Source organism: Pipra filicauda, unplaced genomic scaffold (assembly GCF_003945595.2).
Source record: "Pipra filicauda isolate LSUMZ 115617 unplaced genomic scaffold, ASM394559v2 scaffold494_size437340_pilon, whole genome shotgun sequence".
NCBI lineage: Eukaryota > Metazoa > Chordata > Aves > Passeriformes > Pipridae > Pipra > Pipra filicauda.
The window spans coordinates 300569-307697 of NW_024104636.1; positions in this window are offsets into that span (position 1 = coordinate 300569).

Consider the following 7129-nt stretch of genomic DNA (forward strand, 5'->3'; position numbering starts at 1 on the left):
TGTCATCAGTGAAGGTAAAAACTAGTAATTTGCATTTTAAAGTCCCCAATGAAGACACAAGTAACCTTCTCTATTAAAAACAAGTTGTACCTTTTGTATCTTCATGAAAGCAATATAATGTTATACATTAATTAAATATATTTTGCACATATTTTCACAAGAAAGAATAAATTTGGACTGACCCAGTTCTTCATTATTGTGACTCTATATCCCTCTGAGTAGCCAAGAGATATGCTACTATCCTGATTTAGGAGTGTTCACCACATTCCTACTTTGAAGACTTAATATATTTCTGTCTCTTTTTGTCCCACTCTCTTAAGGTCTTGTATTGAGCTGGGGAATGAAACAGAATATCCTAAAGTAGGACAATCAGAAAACAAGAGAAGTTTTTGCTAAGCGGGGAATGTCCCTTCATTTGTATCACTCACAAGATTCTTGAGTTCATAGAGGTGTAAATTAATCTCATCACGCTGTTTTACATTCTGTTAATGCCTCCATTTTGAGGTCCTGAACATATCAGGAGTGAGACCAAGCCCAGGGCTGTAAGGACACATTCCCTTGACAAGGCTGAGGGTCCTACCTTCTGCTCTACTCCCTGTGATGACAGTGCCGCTTGATCAGTAACTTCAGAGCAAGCCTCAGTGTTGCAGCACTTGAAAGAAATACATCAAAAAGCTTTACAAAATACACAGGACAAAGTAAAGATCCAAAATACAATGATACACACAGTGAATGCCAGCCTAATGTTCTGCCATGCATTTCTTTTAATAATACTGGGACAGAAGCATGTGTTCTGGATTGGGATTCAAGTAAGTTAACTTCAGTAACCAAAAAGTCAAGTGCCTAACTAGATCTCAGCTTGAGAGCACACAGCATGCCTAAGAGGAGCAACTGTCTTCTCCAGAGGGAAATGTGTCCTGTTCTAAAATAACCTAATCTCAGGATTAACCTCTGGAATTACACTTTCTGCGTTAGATACAGGTGGAGGCAGAATGGGTGGTGTAGTTCAGGTGGCTAAATTTCAGTTCAATGAAAACCTCCTTAGTGTTACCAGTGTAATTTTTTTCAGGCAAAGGACATCAGGATTTTGTCCAGCTGTTGTTATTACACACCTCCGTAATGCTGTGAGACCACAAAGCTCTCCATACTTTATAGAATAGAGCATTATTCTGCCCAATAAGGACTTGATATTTTCATGAGTGATGCAGTTTTTACTTTAAAGTATCAAAGTAAATTTCCATGCACTTCTGTTATTTGCTAGAAAATAAAACTATTCACCAGAGAAATGGAATAATATTTTCAGTATGCTCTGCTTTATTAAGACAGCTTTCATCATTCAAACCAATATTTCAGATAAAATTACTAACCATTGTAAATGCTGTCTAAAGGAAAGAAGTGAGAACAGAGAGACCCTACAAGTCAGAAAGTAATGCTGTCTTCTCTGCGAGACTACTGAATCTGCATCACCACAAAGTACGAAGTGCAATTGGTGTGACTGAATGGAGACATACACAGTTGAGTATTTTTTTTTCTTAATACTCATCCTAGTACTGGAGTAGCCAATACAGTCTTCACTGAGTCAGAAGAATAAGTTGTCAATTTATTGCCAAATTATGCTAGAAACACATGGAGTGCATATAGACTCTGTCTGAGGTAAGAGTGAATCATATGTAGAATAAATCCTACCAGTGATCAAGGACTCTGAAAAGACGAATTTATCAGACTTTTCTGGATAGGAGCTCTTTTAGCCCCTAATCATTTTCTTTCTGCCTTCTCTATTTCCCCTTCCCCCAGTCCCTCCGAAGCTTCCAACCACTGTTATCATTTCCTGTGTTTGCAAATGGATAAGCAGAGTCCTGCTTCTCAGAAATCCCCTGCAATCAGCTGGCTCACTCCATCTCCCCACCCCCCAGCCTACTCCTCTCCCCTTCCACTGTGCACAATGTCCTGGTGACAGGTGGTTGCTGCTTTCTGTAATTCTGGATACAGCTCCAGTCAGATTCAGTGGCCTGTAAAAAAAACTAGAGCTTATGAAGAAAAAAGCTCTGGCTCTGAAAGTGCTGAGACAGGCTGGTACGGAGACTCAGTACAAAAAGCATTCAGCACAAAAAGCCAAACCCAAATGAAAAGAGCTGCTGCCAGGATCATCACGAGGTCCTCTGCTGCACAGATGTCTACTGAACTAAGCTGAAACTGATGAGTCTTTTATCATGACCCCCCTCCCCTGTAGATACCCACAGCAAGACTCAGCTGCCTGGCTCAATTATTATTATTCCAAGGGACACAGTATATGTGATAGACAGATGACACTCAGAGAATGAAGCTCAGATAGGACTGTCTGGCAGAATTCCTCTCTTTTTTTTCCTTTTTTTTTTTCCTAGTCACAGCAAAAAGCTGACTAGTTAGTTTACAGGAATGGAAAGGATTTGGTACACTATAGCAGTGTTTTAACAAACTAATTGCTTTCAGTATACTCAAGCAGGAGTCAGCTAACAAACTGGCCTCTGCAACTTGGTACTTACATGTGTGCTCCATGTTTTACTGCCTCACTTGCAGAATTTTGCCATTCCAGTTAAATAGAAACAGGACTGTTTACTGTGTGTTAACATTCTGAATCTGTGATCTATGCACAACATTTTACCCATTTACCTTGATCTATGCCTGCCTGTTTATTACAGTTTCTTCCCATGTATTACAAAATGGGTTTATAAATTTTAAACTAGTTGCGAGCTTGTGATGGGCTATATCTCAAAAAGAATTCAGCACCTAAAAGCCCTTTGCTCTCCAAGGCTCAACTGATGTTTCCTTTTCAGTAAGTCCGAAGCACACACTTATTGTCTTGATATTAAACATGGAACACACAATTTATATCAAAGCATCTGTCAAACACATGTTAATTTCTCTGAAAGCAGCAGGCATATAAAACAAGCAAGGGTGATGGAAACTGGGCACTCAACAGCTTATAGCAACTCCTTGGCTATAGAGGAGAGAAGTGACTGAAAGAGAGCTGCCTCTGGTTACTGCAGGTGCTGCAGTTTGCTGAAGAACAATTTTCAAGAAATGTTGAACAGGCAAAACATAAAGATCCCATTGTTTGTATATTAGAATGGACAGCCTGAGGGGTTTTTACTTTAGCCATCTGCCTTCCAACTTTTATATAAAAATTCTACTCCTTAATAAATGTTTTAACACATTAGGACACATATCTTGCTGGAAAGAAACCAAACCAAACTCCTTCTACTTCACAAGGATAAATTAACAACTGAAAAGCAAGACTTTCCAAAACCTCTTTTGTATGAATACAGCCATTTAACTTAGAACTTGGAAAGCTGAAGGTCTAGTCGCTAATCTACTGACTCCATCACATAAGGGTGAATTTAATTTAGGAACTGCTGGCTCCAGCACTGCATTTAGTTATACCAACTTGAAGAAATTCATGTGATAATCCTTTTTATCAACATATCTATTCTCTTTTTGAGTCAAACAGCAGATCAACCAAACAAAAGATGTGCTTTACTAGCTAATAGCTTAGCTGGCTATCTTTTTTGGCTGGACTGTTCCCTGCTCTATCTTCAGTGGATGATGAGACATATAAATCAGTGCCTACATGGAGAGATGACATTCTGTTTACACAGCAGGCTTATATTATCATAGCAATCATATATGGGTTATAAATTAAACTGTATCAAGGAAGCTCTTTTTCTTATAGTGTTACCAAGAGCCTGACAGAATATACAGACCTCTCCTGTAAACTGTACCAAAGCATTCAGGTTTGACAAAGTTAAATCTGAAAATGTAAAGCATTTCTCTGTTGTACTTGAACTGTCCAGGTTGGAAAGTTGAAGGCTTGCATATAGGCCTGGGCTGGCTACATGCATCTGCATTGCCTTGCAAACAGCTGCTACCTTTGCAGGCTGGAACGAGGAAAGGCACTTTATCCACACAACAAAGGCCCCAGGGGTTTATTGGTAGGACAGTGGGGGGACACAAAAGCAGCTGGACAAGACCAATGCACCTGGATCTGCTCTAAAGGGGAGGGTAGGGCCAGCTTTTCACCACTGGCTTACTCCAAAGATTGCCTAGGTGGTTGGTGATGTTGGTACAGTGAATCCTGAATTCATGGATCATGGTATGTGGTGCAAGTGCAGCCACTGTGTTCCATTTCTTATAACGCCCTAGTTAATCATCAAAGAGCCTAATGCTCAGCGACCTGGGAGCCTTTTCTCGCAGATGGCTACTTGTCTCCTGCTTCCAATTCTATCACTGATTTTGTTGGGCGAAACTTACAGACTCTCCCTCAAAAGAGCAAAATTGTCCTTTTGCAGAGTATCTTCAGAGATTTGTATTAAGGAAAAGAAAAAAATAAATACAGTGGAATTTTGTAGTTCAGCAAATAAAAGCATCTAACCATACTTTCACCTCAAATATTGTGAGGTTTTGGCCCATCTTCGTTTTTACTTTTGACCACTACAACAGAAAGAACTCTAATAAATATGGTGTCTGTCTGATTCAGCACAAGGGTGTTGTTATTTAGATTTGTCCTTTGCAAAAAATGCTTGAAGACATTGGGCCAAATTCATCCTTGGATTAACTGCACTGACGTCAATGTAATTACAGTAGAAATTAATTTGCCTCACTGATATCATTTGCTGGATCCTATATCTACTTTCAAAATGCAATTACAATCCAATTTCCTCAATATTTTATTTTGAAGATAGGCAGCTTGAGTTTCTCTACAAAGATACAGGGTTAACAAAAAAAGTAACTATTTCCTGGTCATTTAGCTGATCGTTGGTATTGGTACAAGCATAATGGAGAGCAGACTCAGAGGTTTTCCACTGTTTAAATGGAAGACACCTGCCCCTTATCACTGCAGCGTAAACCCAGCCCGGAAGATCTGCAGTCTTAGTTTAACTCCCTTTATTTTCTTTTCATAGGTTTTGGTTCATTCCATCTGACAAAATACAAGAAAGTAATTGATTTTGCTGTGAATTTACTGTGTGTCTCTACCCTATGAATCTGTTGTATAGTAATTCCATTACTTGAAAAATATTGACTTGCTGAATGCCATTACAAAGGATTACTGAATAAGACAATATTGAACAAATGTTTATTTTATTAGGTTTTAACAGTGACTTTATTAATCAGTGCACCAGCTGTCTCACCACTTGCAGCAGACCCAGCTACAGGTTAGCAAAATATAAGCTTTTTAAAAAGTGTATCTTGTTACTGTCTAAAAGCTTCTGTGTCAAACTCACTAATTTGGTTGTATGCAAAAAATGTACAGAACTAATTAATAAACCTACAAAATAGTATAAAAAAAAGGTGATAAGGATGTTTTAAGGTAATTATCGAGGAGGCCTATAAAGGCAAGCATCAGTTATCCAACTATTACAGCAATTGGTTGGTCTGAATGTGCTTTCTTGGTGGAACCTATGCTGAACCACAGCAAAATACACCATCATTAATGGTAGGAGAAGCTTGAATTGAGATTTTGCTCACCACGTCATAGCAGCATTCATATTTATTTGCCAGGAGCTGAAATACTAAACACAATAAATCTGCTCTTCTTTATAAGCTGTTCTATATCTCCTTGCTTCTGGCTGTCATGCATAAAAGTGTAGAAATCAAAAGTGGAAGTATTGCAAATAGTAGGAAAAAAAAGTGTATGACATGAAACACAGAAAGAAAAGGTAGGAGAAGACAGCATGAAGCAGGGCCAAAAACTAGATGAAAAATTAAATATTAGTAATTATTCCAGAGTTAGAACAATCCATTAGACAGAGCTTACAGCAGACTTGCCCATGTCTGGGAAAACACAGGAACAGATTATAATCACTTCTCACAGACCACATTTACTATACCCAAGCCACTAACATGCAATCTATAGCAGCAAATTTCCCGTGAGCAAAGGGCAGCCATGCATGAGGCCATCCTGGTCTGTGATGCCCCAGTTGCATCAGCTGGAGAAGGGGTAGAACTCCTCCAGATGGGCTGCATAGGGCCAGTCACAGGGATCTGAGCCAAGATCAGCTCTGCAAGGCACAGTTGTGTTTGCTGGTTTAAATTCCCTCATGGTATAGATTAAAGAAATGCTGATGTGTATGTTAAGGAGAAATGGTTAGCCCTGTTCAAAAAGCCCTTGGCATATCTAAGATTCGTCAGTTGTAGCTGTCCTGTAGATTTGCCTTTCAGTTTTATCCTTGAGTCTTTTATACATGGGGCAAGGCTTCCGGTTCTAAGAAGCCAAAGAGAATGCATATTCCCCAAATCTTTCTCAGATGTGTCTGTATCCTGGCTCAGTGTTTCTCTAGATAAGGGGATAAGAAAGTAAAGCACATTGGAGCAATCTAAGTGGATGTAGTTTTCTTGATACATAATATGCCTATTTTCCAAGCATTAAACCAGATTTTAGAGAAATCATCCTCCTTCCCTCCTCCAGGTCCTACTCCAGCTGTAAACATGCTTCACATGGGGAAGCGTGGCTGGCACCAGGCCTAACCAGATCGCAAAACAATTTATATAAAAGTTTGGACCTGAACAGTCTCATGGAGGAAAGTCTACTTAATCATCACAGAGCTCAGAATTGAAACAAAATTTCCTGGCCCACTGTTTTTAGAGGTTACTCTAGGTCTCTGGCTAAAAGTTAGTCATTAGTTTGTTGAATGTGTGGCCAGTATGCCAAGGAGAGCTCTCTGGATAACATAGAGTTTCAGCGTGGAGGAGATTTTTCAGTGCCTTCTCTTGGAGCATAAGCTAAAAATGGCAATAGAAAAGGAATATAGGATCATATCTGCTTTCTCTGAAAAATAGGCTCTTAAGCCATGAACAGCTTTCTGGGAATCAGGACCTCCACCCCACTATGGTGAGACAAAAACAATCTCTATGAGCAAAAATTATGACCTCCCTGTCTCCTCCTCCCTTCCCCATTCTCTTTCTGAGCAGTTTATAAAACAAAGAGGGAGACTTCTGGAGTTGTCTCCAGCTCCTGCAGAGTTTCCATGGACACTGGTTGCTTAAATATCTTTTTGTGTCCTAAGAGAGAAAAAGTATCTTCTGGTCTAATTCAGGGGCTTCATTCCTTTGAATGAAAGCCCTGTACAATCTCACAGAAAAGATTACTGGAACA